The 15,198-nt window shown below is 37.5% G+C and overlaps 1 protein-coding gene across 7 annotated transcripts in view; it reads left to right on the top strand.

The window, feature by feature from the left end:
• The window catches only part of IKZF2 (IKAROS family zinc finger 2), a 175,562-nt gene that overhangs the window by 103,511 nt on the left and 56,853 nt on the right, over positions 1 to 15,198 (top strand). The gene's annotated exons all lie outside the window — the stretch shown is intronic.

Below are 15,198 nucleotides of genomic sequence, written 5' to 3'. Positions count from 1 at the left end.
CCACTGCTCCACCAAGGCTCTATTACCTGGAAAACCATAATAGCTTTCCCTATATTCTCAGAACTAAGAATGAGTGACCTGTTAATGAGGATATATCTTTGTTTTACTCTTTTTATATTTGCTCTTTCATAATGTAATTACATTTTAATAACTTAATTATAAGAAATAAATCAGCATGACAATAAGTTTTTCAGGCCAAGAATAATATAAAAGTTCACAAAAGATTAAGCTGTTTTTCAATTTCAGTTTTCCCAAAACTCTGTATAATGTAACTTTGTAAACCATGATTACTACCTGGGAATTTAAAAAAAAGCATTTGAGATGGAAACTTATCCACAATTTTGCTTTAATTTTTTTGCAAAATGTTCCATTTAGAGTTCTTGCAGATATATGAAAGAAAAATGTCGAGCAATTATCAGTCTATCAGTGTTTAAAGTTTTCTCCCCTCAAAAGGAAAAAGAAGATATAGCTCTGAGAAAGATGGAAGGGTTACAAATTGATGATATTGTTATCTGGAGCATTTGTAAAATTCAGTGAATGAATTACAGTAAAGGTGGTTGCATGATAATTGCCTCTCCAAAAGTATTTCCAATACTTAGCAAAGGAGTTGGAATAAATTCTGCTTTGTCTGTCTGAGGAAAATACTATCCTGTTCTGATGAGACTCTGCCTTTGAATTTTTAATTTACATTATCTTCAACTTCAGGATACTCTCAATTAATTTTACTCCATCTGAAAAGAATTCTGTAAAAGTTACCAAATCTAGGGAGCTGCTTTTTGTGTTGTTAAGCTAAAGTTGAGTTAATATTACTAAAATCAGCTTACTTAAGTGGCATAGTGAGTTGATTCATACTATTGCTCATACTATTGCTTTAGTTGTTTATTTTTTGATAGATTAAACATACAAAAGTACTTATATCAACAGACCTATTTCAAGTTAATATTTTGTTTGTCATTTCCTTTCAAACTAACACACTTCAAGTAAAGTTGGGAAATTCTAAGAGAGTTCTGACTGATGTTAGTTTCAACAAGTAAAAGGGAACTAGGGCAACGGGTATGAAATTTCTATATTCAAGTTACCAAAATGAAGTAAATCACTGTTGGTTGTTTAGAACAAAACAAATGGATCCAGAATAAATTAAAATGCAAGATAGTTAAAGGAAATAGAGGCAGATAAAAAGCAAACCATAATCTCTCAAACTGTTCATAATCCATAAAAGTATAAAATGCATTCTCTGTTTTTGCTTCTTTCTATTATACTGTAAGCATATATCTTGGTTTCACCAATTTCAGTAAAGTCTATTTTTCAGCAACATTTTGCCCCGCCCCAGCCTGTCAGTACCTGACTTGTATCCAAAAGAATCAATTTGTTGTTATACCATACTACAGAGATATTGTATGGTGGGATGGCATAGTTTACTGAAGTTCCCCAGGCTTAACATTGGCAAGTTAAAGTTCTTAAATGTAATCAAATTTTGTAAAAAAAAAAGTATCAGTCCTGAATATGTCCTAATGACGCTCTTAAAGCCACCAGGAATCATATGATTTTGGTACAGAAATAATAGAGGTTTTATTGTGCACAAAAATCAATGAGGTTTTCTCCTGTGGATTTCTTACTTTCTTTGATTTCAAACATTTAACACCCCTAATGCTGGGCCTTATTTCCCTTCTTTTTTTTGTGAAGGTGGCTCATTCAAACTGTTAGTAAAAAAGATACTCACAAAGCTTTTTATTCCAGATTGAAAAGAAGAAGAGATATATTATAAGTAGTTAAAATTATGGTTTCCACAATGCCTATAGATGAGTAGAGGGCACATGTAGATGTTTGTGGGAAGAAGTGACTTACTTAAGGGATAGAATAAAGTACAACTATACTGTGGGAGATGTATAAATTGCAAGGAAAGAAATTCTCAAGGATTTCTTTGAGATGTAAAGATTAATTAAATGTATCCACGAGTTTTTGACTGAAGAAAAACAAACATCACTGGAAGTTGCGAAGAAACATACACAAGTAGTTTTAGAATACTTGTTTCATGTGGCTACGTGGTCATCATATTCTCTGAAGTGATTTGAAAATGAGTACGGTATGCCAGAGCCCAAGGTTGATTTATTTCAAGCTCTTTTAAAATACTAATTTTTTAAGAAGAAATGTCTCATTATTAACCCACCAAACATTTTTCTTTTGGAATTTTTGTAATGAGAAAACAGTGTAAAAAACATTAAATAAATGATATATTACTAAAGTAGCAAAACTCAGAAATATAAAGCAACTATTAAAGAAACAGTATCATCCAGGAGGCAAAATCATGACATTTCTGATCAGCTATTTATAGATTATTGGTGTTCTTTCAAGTATCTAATTGAAATTAAAGCATTCTAAAATAAAGAAATACTGCCTGGAATATAGTTTGGCATTGCTATTGCTGCATATGAGGCCAGATGCAAGAAGGACAGGTTCTTTAAAGTGGAAATTTGACAGGCTGGAGGCAGCTTTTTTTCTATAGAAAATATGAAGATATTTGAGCTACAAGAGAGACTAAGATGAACTTCAGGATCTCTGAAAGTACTTAATGGGAAGTATGCTACCCTACAGCACATAAGAAACTCACATAACAGCCTATGGGCATGAAACCTCATAGGTACTAAGAATGCTTTTTCCAGTGTGACCTAGAAGTTCATAAATTCTGAGTGTACTAGTTAATGTATGGGACATCTACAGTATACAAAGCATTCTTTTAACTGTCTTTTAAAATCTTCTATTAAAGGGATCAAGGATAACTCATACAAATTTTCTTCACATTCTGTTTTATAGTCTTGGTGAACATGTCATCCTTACTTCTGTATGAACGCATAACTCTTATATATTCCCTACTTTAAAATCTAATAAGAAACTCTAGTATTAGGAGTTTCATTTGTTATAGTTAAGACAATCAACATGCATTTTATTTATGTACAAATAGTAAATAAGTTGTAATAGTGTTAAGTCGCTTTTTAACATAAAATTGCTCTTAATTTTCCTATAGCTGAGTCCCACATTCTTTCCCTCACTCTGGGGAAGGGAGTGAGTGCCTAGAGAAGATTTTGATGTGGTTACATTGGTAAGAGATTCTCCTTTTCACAGTCCCAGCTTCTGGCTTGCTTCAGTGTGAGCTGAACAAGTGTGAGCTCTTCCTGTCATTCTGGTGGTCAGGACCACTTCAAGAGTTCTTCATTTTCTTTCCTTGCATTTGTTTTATTTTTTCTCTGGTTTTGGCCTTCCTGTTTTGAATTTTCAGCAGAACCAATGATTTGCAAACTAACGGACAGCAACAAACCTCTAGGGATACCTCCAAGAATCATTTCCATTGACAGAAGTGAACAAGAGATTCAAACTCCAGTTATGCAACAATATACTCCTGCTGGCCACAAATTTCTGTAGAAGGAAAATTGTAGTGGATAGGCTACAGTGGGCCCAGGTTGTCCTATTAATTGAACATGGTTCAATTGCCAAAATCCCAATCATAAACTGTTCCAGCAATACTAAACCTGCTGCAAAGAGGGATTCAGAATAACAGAGTTGGAAGGGACCTTGGAGGTCTTCTAGTCCAACCTCCTGCTCAAGCAGGAAGCGCTATACCATTTCAGACAAAAGGATTAAGCAAATGTGGTAGACATCCAAAGGAGGGTGTACCCACACCCCACTGATCTCCAGAGGACTTACAAGCTGCTTTGGCAAAGTTCACTGTGGCTACAATCCACCTGAACCTCCTTCTCTCACTGAAGTCAATGCATCCCCTCCCTGGAATCTGGTCAGTGCTTTACAATGGGTGTTAAAATTATTGCAAACAAACTGAAGGGTTTATTTTAAAGATGAATGTGGATAATTGATCCAAATGATCTGCAGGGCTATAAAAAGGCTTTTAAATCTGCTTAGCCTAGCTATTTCTTAATTTTTAAAAGAAGTGAAAAATGAATAAATAAATGCAGAAATTCAGTTTGAAACTAAAATGATATTTTCAGCAAATGGGAATAAATACACCCCATATAACCATCCTATCTTTAGCTCTGTACCTCTCTTCAAGTGTGATCAATTATTTTTTTCAAGTTTAACGCACTGAATCTCCTTTTAAAGCATTTCAGGATTAGTGTAGAAGGAAGGTTTGAACTTAGACTATGATCTAGTTGGAGCATCTCTTGCAGGACTCCACCCAGTTGAAATCATCCTGAAACCTCTGCAAGGAATCTTTCCAGAGGATCGTGCCCAACATCACTGAGTAATATAAATGGGAATTCATAGCCAGAAAGTTGCAAACTTCAAACGGCCAATAGAACTTCAGCTTGGGATAATTATCTGAAACTTTATCTGCCTCTTGTATAAATATATAAAACAAGACCTTGGAACTCGCTAGTGCTGAAAAACCAGAAATGAGCATTTCCCTGATCACACAGTCTTTACTTCCTTAAGAAGGAGCTCTGCAAAAGAGGACTTCTTCCAAATTTGCCAGACTTGACTGGATTGCATCTCCTACAGGAATGCTAAAGGGAAAAAGACGAGGGGGTCTATTGACCGGTTTAAACAGAAAACAAAAGAAAACATTTGCAGCTTTAGTTGTAAAGAGTGCAATAAGTTAAAAGGAAATCTGGAAGACTGAAATGCAAAGGGACTCCCCCCACTTTTTTAAAAAAATTATGGTGCAGATCTCTAATTCAGTATAGCAATCAACTGCTTGTGCCCAGACTCTGAAGAAGCTCTGGGGGAAACTGAAGAGGAGAAGATCCCTCTGAAACCTGCTTTGATTTGTCAGCATCCAAAGGGCTTCCCAGTTTTCAAGGCTTTCCAGGAAAGAAGTAAGAAAGGCCATTTACTTTGATGTACTTGATTTCCAGGTTGAGGGTGGGAGAAGGCAGCAAGTGCAGAGAAACCATCAGAGCTGCCAAGTCTACCTTCATTCCAGCAGGCATCTCAAGTCATTGCCTCTCCTGCCTCTGCTTCTTCCAGCACAATTCTGTCCCTGTTATCTGGCTGAAGATGACAATGATGGGTGGGGTGGGGAGAGAGAGAGACAGACAGACAGACAGACTTTATCTACTTTATTTTAGTTCCCCACAATGAGTGCTGAAGATGTGGCTGCTCTCCTCTGCCTTTCCTCTAGTCTTAATTAGCTGGTTACAACTATGTATCTGGACTTTGAGCAGATCATCTCAACTTTTCTGCCTAAGATAGCAAAAGCCAGGGGGGGGGGCTCCTGAGGACAACAGGAATTCAGATTATCAGAAAATCTACTAGTTTCCTTTCAAGAGTCCCACTATAACTAAGCCTTCCCACCATGATCCCCAAACTTTGGCCTGTATCAAACTATTCTACAAGACTCAGAATATCCCTGCTTCCCAGGGAACTATCACTCATTGGTTGTTCTCAACACTAATGCCATCCTGGGGGACAACAGTTGCCATGTGTCTTCCATATTTTCTTTGATAAAGCACTATCAAATTAACTCTTATGCCTCATCTGAAGCATCTTTCAGCATGAAGATACTGCAGAACATATTTGTAGAAAGGGATACAGATAAAATTTCACTGCCAGGCGATAGGTCTGGTATCTTCCAGTTGGCATCCTGATTTGCTGTAGAAAAAGAATATATAGGACTAATTATGAAGATTATTTTTCTACCATAGATTCAGGTCATCCAGCCCATCCAAGAATAATCAAGAAAAAATTCTAAGAGTATTCTCTGGGGCTCTTTCAGTATTGTCCTCTTGTATGGAGTTTTATGTATCCCATCTGTATTACTTCTTTCTCAAGTTTTAGTTCCCTGAGCAATCTTTCTGGTTTAGCCTTCCAAGCAAGGAATTATCTACTCCTGCAGATATCAGAATGCCAGAAACATTTTTTGCTGTGCTTCTGAAACAAGTGGGGGGAAGGAGATTCCTACCTCAGAAGGTACTCCTCTGCTGTAGGAAATGAGTCTTTGTGGTAAGTCCAGTGTAGCATTGTGCAACAGTTCCCAGAGCTACTGTTACAGACAGCTACATTTTTAATTTTCACTTCTCTGAGTCAAATTCAGAGATCTCCAAATGATTTCTCTAAAACATTTCTACTTTTCCCTATTGTGGATCAGAACTGAAGAATTTTCTCATCTGAAAGCTGTTCTGTATTTATACAGTATACTGGGATTAAGATAATTACATTTATAATGTCTGTGGCTGCCTCCAACTTTTAGATGCACGTGTTATTCTTTAATAATGCTATCAATATAGATGCTGCACTGATATAAAAGTTTAAAGTGACAGTATTGTAGAAATAGTTCCCCAATAAAAGGAGGAAGGCCAACATATATTTTAAGGAGCTATGAGTGCTTGTTGAATGGTGTTGTGCAATTTTCCAATAGGATTAAAGGTTAAAGGTATATCCATATTGTTTTCTGTGAACTTTCTTACACTTCCTTGTATGTCAGACAAAGGCTATTTCTATATTAATTATTTAATAACAGTTGAGTGAGTCATACTTTGGTGAAGAAAACTGGTTTATAAAGTTGACATTAAATAAATAACTACTTTTGGAAGAGATTATATCTGTTTCCCAATACAGTCTTCTGCCTGTACATATGAGTGTACTTCTGGTTTCCCTTTCACGGGATTATTGCTTGATATGATGGGAGGGATCAGTAGTTTAGTTGAAAATAAGATAGGGCTTTGCAAGTATGAAGTCAAACCTCCTGAGAGGAGAAATTCCACAATCAAAATCAGAAGAAGACAATGTAACATACATATCTATATTGTTCCTACAAAAATTGTGACTTTGGACAAATGCTGAAACATCCAGGTTGGAAGGCACTTATCCAATTACTGAAGAACAGCAACATTTGACAGATATAACTGGACACACCCAGACCAAAACCACAAGGAAGCTAGTGCCAATAATGAAAGAGGAGTTGTCTCCATGAGTGCCGATGTTTTGTTTCATTACTAAGACTTTTTAGATAAATAATATGCCTGCAATTTGTTTGATTTGTCTCAATCATCAGAACAATGACATCTTCTCCATCTCAGATTCTTCCCTGAGTCTTCCATGTCCTCCTACAGGTGTTAGGTAGGTGCCTGGGACTCAGGACCGCAATTATTTTTCAGGAATCTTGGTTTAATTGGTCTCATCTATCAGAATCATGACAATCACCTTGTGGCAAGATGGATGCCAAACAAATTTAATAAATTTTAAAAAAATCAGGGGAGTTGTGGGTACTCCATTGTTGGAGGTTTTCAAGAAAAAAATGGACATCCATTTGTCTGGGATTGTATAAGGTCTCCTGCCTTGGGCAGGGTGTTGGACTAGAAGACTTCCAGGATCCCTTCCAGCTCCATGATTCATGTTTTTATATGAAAGCAATTAACTTTTTGCCAATGGGTCATTAGTTTGGTATATAGACCAAGATACCTGTCTCTCACCTTCTTATACTGGCAACAGTCAAATAGGATGTGAGCCAGGTCCTCTACCTCTGCTGCTCCGCAAATGCAGAGACACTCATTGTACGGTATAGCATGAAATCTCCCATATTTGACCATTGTGTCAAGCTGTTCAAATCTCGCTCTTGTAAATATCTCCCTAAGATGTTTTGGGAGTTGTAACTTCAAATAACTCTCTACTTGAAAAGTATGTTTGTATTTACTCAGCCATTTCAAGTTACCCACCTTACTAAGGATAGCTATATCAGTTTGTGCTTCTATATCCTTAATTCTTTGGGCAACTCTTTTTTTGGATAGTTCTCCTGTTATACAAGAGACAGGAAGGCCACAGCTTCTTACAAAATTTGTTAGTTTGGTGATCCAGGAGATTTGTGATTGTAGTTTTATTTGCTCTAGTAGGCATAATTTGGGGAGTCTATCAGTCTCCATTTCATTAACTTTGCACCAGTAGTTACGTATAAGCTCTAATTTTAGATAATGCCTGAATTGTATGAATTCCCAATTCAGCTCTAACTGCTGCAGCAGATGTTCTTGGATCTACACCCAAAATACATCTCAAATGCTGGGACTGTGTTTGTTCTAGGACTGTGGTTGAGTAAAGACCCCAAATTTCTGCTCCATACAAGAGCATTGTGGTAACCTTAGCCTTATAAACCTTGATTAATGGGGCTAGGGACCCTGGGTAACTATGGTTCTTTAGTTTGAGCAATAAATTCAAACGGGCTTTTGCTCTAAATGTACTCCGTTGATGACAGCAGGCCCAATATCCAGTCTTGGAAAAAGTTACGCCCAAATATACAAAGGTGTTAACCTGTTCAATTGGTTCATCTAATTGCCACTTATGTCTCTGATGGTTTCTTCCAAACACCATTATTTTTGATTTAGATTTGCTAATGATTAGGGAGTTATCCTGGCAATAAGAGCTGAATCTTCTTAATCTCCTACGTAATCCTATTTGTGAGTATGATAATAAAATCATATCAGCATAAAGCAAGCTGTTACAGTAAATATTTAGGATCATCGGCATGTGTACCATGGTATCTTAACCCTGGCAAGTCATTGATGTATAAATTAAATAATAATGGGGCCAGGATACACCCTTGCCTTAACCCTTTATTTGTGTGAATCCTGTTAGTCAGGGCCCCATTAACCCCATACCGCACCCTCAAACAGGTACTTGTGTAAAGGGTTTTAATCAAAGCCAGGAGTCTGGGTTCTATTTTAAGAGATGTCAGTTTACTCCATAGTACGTCTCTATTTACCATATCAAATGCTGCTGTAAGGTCTATGAAAGCAGCAAACAGGGGTCTCCTCTTATAGCCATATTTGGTAATTAGATGGTTCAAGACAAAGCAGTTATCAATAGTAGATCTGTTTTATCTAAAACCTGCTTGTTCTTCTGTGAGGATGTTGTTTTCCTCTACCCAGATTTCAATTCTGTTCAAAAGGTACCTAGCATATATTTTTGCTACAATGCCAATCAGGCTGATGGGCTTATAATTAGTAGGATCCTTTTTTATTCCCTTTTTATATATGGGGAAAACTATTGCCATCTTCCACCCATCTGGTATATGGCAGGTATTATTTATGGGTATAAAAAGATGTGCTAATACAGGGCCCACCAATTGGGAAATTTCTTAAATAATTCTGCTGGTAAAAAATCCTCACTTGGGGCTTTATTGCTCTTTAAGCCTTTAATGATAGACTGTATCTCCTTTTCTGAGACTGGTGGCCAAGGGGGGGACCTTCCTTCTCATTAGGTGGCCAAAGTATTTGAGTTTCAACTTCAGGATCTGGCCTTCTAAAGAGCAATCAGGGTTGATCTCCTCTAGGACTGACCAGTTTGAACACCTTGCAGTCCAAGGGACTTATAGGAGTCTTCTCCAGCACCACAGTTCAAAAGCCTCAATTCTTTGGCGCTCAGCCTTTCTTATGGTCCAACTTTCACAGCCATACATTGCAACTGGGAAGACCATAGCCTTGACTATATACACTTTTGTTGGCAGGGTGATATCTCTGCTTTTTAGTGTGCTGTCCAGATTTGCCATGGCTTTCCTCCCCAGGAGCAAGCGTCTTTTAATTTCTTGGCTGCAGTCACCATCTTTTGCACTATCCTTCTTCAGCCGCATCAAGAGGCTCTTTAGTTCCTCTTCACTTAATGCCATTAGAGTGGTGTCATCTGCATATCTTAGGTTGTTGATATTTATTCCAGCAATCTTAATTCCAACTTTTGATTCATCTAGCCCTGTCTTTCTCATGATGTGCTCTGCATATAAGTTAAACAGGCAGGGTGACAGTATGCAGCCTTGCTGGACTCCTTTCCCAATTTTAAACCAATCAGTGGTTCCGTGTCCAGTTCTCACTGTTGCTTCTTGACCCGCATATAGGTTTCTCAAGAGACAAATAAGATGGTCTGGTACTCCCATCTCTTTAAGAACTTGCCACAGTTTGTTGTGATCCACACAATCAAATGCTTTAGCATAGTCAATGAAGCAGAAGTAGATGTTTTTCTGGAACTCCCTAGCTTTCTCCATGATCCAGCGTATGTTGGCAATTTGATGTCTAGTTCCTCTGCCTCTTTGAAATCCTGCCTGTACTTCTGGTAGTTCTCGATCCACATACTGCTGAAGTCTAGCTTGTAGCATTTTAAGCATATCTTTACTAGCATGTAAAATGAGTGCAATGGTGCGATAGTTTGAACATTCTTTGGCACTGCCTTTCTTTGGAATTGGAATGTAAAGTGATCTTTTCCAATCCTGTGGTGACTGTTGGGTTTTTCAAATTTGCTGGGAAATTGAGTGTAGCACTTTTACTGCATCGTCTTTTAAGATTTTGAATAGCTCAGCTGGAATACTGTCACCTCCACTAGCTTTGTTGTTGCTCAGCCCACTTCACTTCACATTCTAGGATGTCTGTCTCAAGGTCAGTTACCACCTCATTGTGGTTATCAGGGACATTAAGCTCGTTCTTGTATAGTTCTTCTGTGTAATTTTGCCACCTCTTCTTAATCTCTTCTGCCTCTGTTAGGTCCATGCCATTTTGGTCCTTTATCATGCCCATTTTTGCATTAAACGTGCCCTTCATCTCTCCAAATAGAACTCTGGTCCTCCCTATTCTGTTGTTTTCTTCTGTTTCTTTTCACTGTTCATTTAAGAAGGCATTCTTATCTCCCTTGCCTTTCGCTTCCCTCCTTTTCTCAGCTATTTGCAAAGCTGACTCAGACAGCCATTTTGCTTTCTTGCATTACTTTTTCTTTGGGATGGTTTTAGTTGCTACCTGTTGTACAATGTCACAAACCTCTGTCCATAGTTCTTCAGGCACTCTGTCTATCAGATCTAATTCCTTAAATCTATTTGTCACCTCTACTGTATATTCGTCAAGGATATGATTTAGTTCATATCTGAGTGGCCTAGTGCTTTTCCCTACTTTCTTCAGTTTAAGCCTAAACTTTACAACAAGAAGCTCATGGACTGAGCCACAGTCAGCTCCTGGTCTTGTTTTTACTGACTGTGTAGAGCTTCTCCATCTTTGGCTGCAGAGCACATGGTCAATCAGATTTCTGTGTTGACCGTCTGGTGATGTCCATGTGTAGAGCCATCTCTTGGGTTGTTGGAAAATAGTGTTTGCTATGACCATCATATTCTCTTGACAAAATTCTATCAGCCTGTGCCCTGCTTCATTTTGTACTCCAAGGCCAAACTTGCCTGTTATTCCGGTTATCTTTTGGCTTCCTACTTTAGCATTCCAATCCCCCATGATGATAAGGACATCATTTTTTGGTGTTAGTTCTATAAAGTGCTGTAGGGCTTCATAGAACCAGTCAATTTCATCCTCTTCAGCACTGGTGGTTGGGGTATAGACTTGGACTACTGTGATATTGAATGGTTTGCCTTGGATTCGACCTGAGATCATTCTGTCATTTTGGGGATTGTATCCCAGTATTGCTTTTCCTACTCTTTTATTGATTATGAAGGCTACTCCATTTCTTCTGAGGGATTCTTGCCTGCAGTAGTATACCTGATGGTCATCTGAATTAAATTCACCCATTCCTGTCCATTTTAGTTCGCTGATTCCTAAGATGTCAATGTTCAGTCTTGTCATCTCTTGTTTGACCACGTCTAGCTTTCCTTGATTCATGGATCTTACATTCCAGGTTCCTATGGAGAAAAAATCTTTACAGCATCGGACTTTCCTTTCACCACCAGATATATCCACAGCTGAGCATCCTTTCGACTTTGGCCCAGTTGCTTCATTCTTTCTGGCGCTACTAGTACTAGCCCTCTGCTCTTCCCCAGTAGCATATTGGACGCCTTCCGACCTGAGAGGCTCATCTTCCAGCGTCATATCTTTTTGTCTTTTGGTACTGTCCATGGGTTTTCATGGCAAAGATACTGGAGTGGGTTGCCATTTCCTTCTCCAGTGGATCACGTTTTGTCAGAACTCTCTGCTATGACCTGGGTGACCCTGCACAGCATAGCTCATAGCTTCACTGAATTACGCAAACCTCTTCACCACGACAAGGCAGTAATCCATGAAGGGGTCTGTAAGGTTTAGTAGTGAGTATTTGGAAAAAGTGTTACCACACGTGAAGCATTTTTCCTCAAAGCGTTAAATCAATTATGTCCTGAAGAAAGCCTTGGGGAAGAAGTGTCCTGTACTGTGGACATGGATGGCTCTCAGCAAAAAATACTTTTTCTGCATGGAGAGGGGGAGAGAGAGGGAGAGGGAGAGGGTGGGGGGCTTGGGGGCAATCATTGAAAGAGCCACACAGACTTTCCAGAGGTCGCAGCTGCTTTAATACTTCAAAGTGCTTAGCTCATGCTAATGTGTTTGTGAAGCACCTCTTTCAAATGCTTTGCAGACCTAATGATTAGTGATGTAACTTGAGTTCAACCCCAAGTCTAATGGTAATGTAGTTATATTGTTAGGCGGGAAGAAGCTTTCCTCATACTTTCAAGTGCTTCATCAATGGTAAACTATTAGATTAGTGAGTAAACAATTTAAAAAACTAATTCATTATAAATTATTTGTATCATACAGAATTTTTCAGTTATTTCAAAGGGACTGATATGGACTTAAACAACAAGCAGCTCTTTTATGTAGTATAATGTCCCCATTTTTAGAAAGAGCTACCTGATAATATACATAAAACTTGATTAGTAATTCTTGACCATTTTCTGGTCCTGTTAGTGCTGAAAGGCACACTTGGAACTCAACAACATGTTCAGGTCACTCTATATTAGATCTTTTACCTGTTCTACACTTTATATATTGTTTTTAAAATGTAGACAATTTCATTTCAATATGTGGCTTTTTATAGCTGGTCTTTCCTCATTATTTAATTTAAAACACAATGTGTTATAAGGTTTCTAGAAGTGCATAAGACTTAAAACACAAATTACATCAGAATAACATTTTTAAAAAAAGAAAGAAAGCAACCCCTATGATTTCAAGCTGGAACATCAGGTTCCATTATAAAGTAAAATTAACAAGTATCTAGCAAAAGGTGTCAGTCTGTAAAAACATTAGGGCTGTGCAAATCTGTATAAGGTGCCATGCACTTAATGTGAGTTGAACAGGAGGAAGCTGAGAAAACTCCCTTTGGCAATTACTATAGAAGAAAATTTGAGAAGAGCTTTATTCTGCAGCAATTGACAAAGTGCTTCAAGGTAAAGCAGCTGCTGAAATCACTGCTGTCCAGTGTGCAGCCCTCATAGCACATACCAAATCTGCATTGGCAGGCTGCCTTTGGCAAATGCTGCGCGAACTCACATTACTTGCCAAATTGCTTCCAAGCTTTATAGCTTCAGCAAAATCTGGCAATGCATACCAAACCTGCCCAGCTTGTGGCCCTCACAATATATCCAGGCTGGGTGACTTTAGAAAACCTTGCAGGTATGTTCATAGCTGACCAGCCTGGAAATCCCATAGTATGTGCCACTGTCACCAACCCTGGATGTACTTTGACCAGTGCTGGGGAGAAAGTCAAAGAAAGCCTTCTCCTCACCCAAAGGGCATGTTGTGGAGACAAGCTGCACTTTGACATTGCCTTCATATCACATAGCTTCCATTGAAGTAAATATAACTTGTTTTATACAGGCCTAAAAAGGTGCCACCTGTTGGAAACAAAATATCAATGCTATATCCAATAAGCCAACTTTAGAAGAACATGTCATAATGTTCTGGGATCCATAACAGAAATAGCCTTTTGCCAAATTCCTCATTTCTCCTGATTGAAGGAACACTGAATTGAGTTTCTCTGTGGGAATTTGCATGACAGAAGTTAGTTTGTATGTATTCTGTACTGTATGCAGTTGCTTGTGAAGAAGAAAACCATCAAAGTTCATCTTAATTACATTGAAGATCTTCTGCAAGGTTAACTAATAAGCATTGCTAAATATATCTGCTATGATATGATTGTATTTTTTTTAAAGGAGATAAGTTACCAGTATGGAATAAATACTTACTGCATAAGTATCTGCTTATATTGATGATGTTGTAATCGTTAGATTTATTTTTTCCTAAATAATACAGTCTTAGTGATGAAGATTTTTTATAGGTGATTGGATGGATGCAGTGAGAAAAGTACAGATTAACTAGATTTCAGTCTTATTTTTCAAAATGCTGACATACATTAAAAAAAGAAAGAAAAGAGATCTTCAAATGTCAATCAATTTCTTTTGACAAATTCTAGGGTTATCATAAATACTCATAACAATACTTCATACAGTTTTATTTGTTTGTTAGTTTATTGTTTGGTATGCCTGTCCTGTCTCTATGCCTACATTAAATTGTATGTTGGATGTTTTTTTTATGTAAATAAGTTATTTACCTATATACCTGTATTGCATAATTGGTTGTATCTTGCAACGGGCACATTCATGAAATACATTCTTCTGCTTGAAGACTTGTAGGAAGGTGACTCTTAAATTCTCCATTCTATTTCTCATTTAAATAGAAAAACAAAGCACCCCTGAAGACTTATTTCAATCTTTGTCCCGGTGCTTCCATTGCTTTTTATACAGCTGTTAAAAGTTATGGGCCCATGTTCTATGACAGTAACAGCTTTCTTAGTCTAGGTTATTAATGGTCTTACTTCACAACTTCATTTGTCACCTAGTCTTATTGCATATAGCTAGAAAGATGAAGGTAGTTTAATACTTTCAAGGAAAATACAAGTTCAAACAAACATCTTGGCAGGGATGATTCAAACAAATTAAGATTTATATTCAAATTGTGGCCCTTGAGCCCTTGGCAAATTGCCCATCTATTCCTTGATGTTAAGCAAAGAACTTACTTTGACACAAGGAAAATGATGATGTAATCAAAATCACCAGTATACATAGACAGGTCTATTCATTTTTTTCTCTTCAGTAAACAAAGATCTATAGAAGTATGGCTATATGGATTTTGAAAACCTTGTTCTACACCAGTTCCAGGTTTTGGGAGGCTCCTCTGGTTCTGACATGCAATATTGTTCCACCATTCCTCTGATTCATCTCATCTGATCTCAGTGAATAAATAAATATCAAGTAAAAGATAAGGCAGCAAGAAGGACAAGGAAGAGAAAAGTCTCCATCCTGAAGTGGAAGGAACTGATTTTGAAATTATAAGTGACACCCAATATTTGAAGAGTACTTTCTGTCATAGTCTCTCAGTTGTCTTTTCTTTTTTTTCTTTTTTTTATTAAACAAATTTTAATATTTAAAACTTTGGACAAGATGTTAACGGTCTGACATTCCTTCTTGTCTTACATCAT

This window comes from Vipera berus (assembly GCF_964194415.1).
Source record: "Vipera berus genome assembly, chromosome: 1".
In the NCBI taxonomy this organism is placed as follows: domain Eukaryota; kingdom Metazoa; phylum Chordata; class Lepidosauria; order Squamata; family Viperidae; genus Vipera; species Vipera berus.
The sequence above is the reverse complement of the archived record's forward strand: the minus strand, read 5'-3'. Positions and strand labels throughout refer to the sequence as shown.